This window comes from Octodon degus, unplaced genomic scaffold, assembly GCF_000260255.1.
Source record: "Octodon degus isolate 3935 unplaced genomic scaffold, OctDeg1.0 scaffold00007, whole genome shotgun sequence".
NCBI classification, from domain to species: Eukaryota; Metazoa; Chordata; class Mammalia; order Rodentia; family Octodontidae; genus Octodon; species Octodon degus.
This window is the reverse complement of record NW_004524583.1, coordinates 23,316,584-23,318,143: the sequence shown is the minus strand read 5'-3', so window position 1 is coordinate 23,318,143 and position 1,560 is coordinate 23,316,584. Positions and strand designations below refer to the sequence as shown.

The following is a 1,560-nucleotide window of genomic DNA, read 5'->3' as shown; positions in this document are numbered from 1 at the left end:
ACTTATTCTACTGAGCCATCTCCCAGGCCCAATTTGTTTATTTGTGATAGTGCAGTAATGAGATTCCCCCAGCACAATTGCATTAGTGCTTATTTGATTTTTAATGTCCTTCAATATCTGTTTTATATAGTTAGGTGCACAGGTATTTGTTACATATATATCTATGACTGTTATCTCTTTCTTTTGGATTGTTCATTTTATAAAGATGTAGTGACTTTCTTTGTTTCTCTTAACCAGTCTTGGCTTAAAGTTCACTCTGTGTGCAAATAAAATAGCTACCCCTGTTTTGTTTTGTTTTTTGGGCTCCTGTCACATAAAGTACTGCTTTCAAACCTTTAACTTTTTGTATATAACTTTCTTCTTTAATTAAATGTGTTTCCTGTATATAGCATGTTATTGAATGCTGTTTCTTTTTTTTTTTTTTTTTTTTTTTTTGTGGAACCAGGGATTGAACTCAGATCCTTGCATTTGCCAGTCAAGTGCTTATCCTACTGAGCCATCTCCCTGGCCCCCTTAAATGCTGTTTCTTGATTAATTCTGCCAGTGTGTTTCTTTTTACTGGGGAATTGAGACCATTAACACTGATGGTTATAATTAGTATGTATTGACTTATCCTTGTCATGTTATTTTCCTGTTGTTGGCTTCCTCCTCCCTTCTATTTCATTATTTGCCTTTCTGGCAGATGCCTTCTGTTAGGATTCATGGAGTGCAGCCTCATTGTCTCTAGAATGAACTTCAGAGCATTTTTTAATACTGGTTTGATGTCCATGAATTTTCTCCGATGTTCTTTTTCATAGAAGTATCTTATATCTCCATCCATTTTGAAAGATAGTTTTCCGGGATATATCAACCTGGATTGGAAATTGTTTTATTTTAGGGATTGACACGTTTCACTCAAAGATCTCCCTGACTTGAGGGTTTGTGTGGAGAAGTCAGTTGCGATTCTCATGCACTTTTCTTCATAAGCTTTTTTTTTTTCTCTAACAGTTTTTAATATTCTACTCTTAGCTGAGTTTCTGGATCTTGATTTTTATACATCTTGGTTTAGATTTATTTCAGTAATGGCTATTTGCAGTTCTATATGCCTCAGTCATTTGTATGTCAAATTCTTTTTCCATGCCAGGCAAGTTTTCTGCCATGACATCTATGAGCAGATTTTTTAATATTATTTGTGCTATCTCCTGCTTTTTTATTGACTCCTCTCAATCCTAAGGCACCCTTCTTTGCCTCATCTAGCAGATGCCAGATTCACTTTTCCTGGTCTCTCGCTTTTTAAAAAAATCTTATCTGTGATGATTCCTAACCACAAACCCATCTTCTGTATCTGAGATTCTGTCCTCACATTGGCTCAGTTTGAAGAAGATACTCGGAATGGAAGTTTTAGTCTCCTGAATATCTTCTTGAATCTTTTGTATGAATTCCATTTCTTTCCTATTCTGGACATTCATAATTTCCACCATTTTCTTTCCTTTTTTCATAATTTTATTGAGAAACAAATAGCAATGAGACAGTTTCAAATCAAATTGGTAGGACAGTTTCAATAATTAACACATTGCATAC

General features: G+C 34.6%; 1 pseudogene; it reads left to right on the top strand.

Annotated features, from left to right (window-relative positions):
• The window catches only part of LOC105743598, a 15,306-nt pseudogene that overhangs the window by 10,974 nt on the left and 2,772 nt on the right, over window positions 1–1,560 (top strand).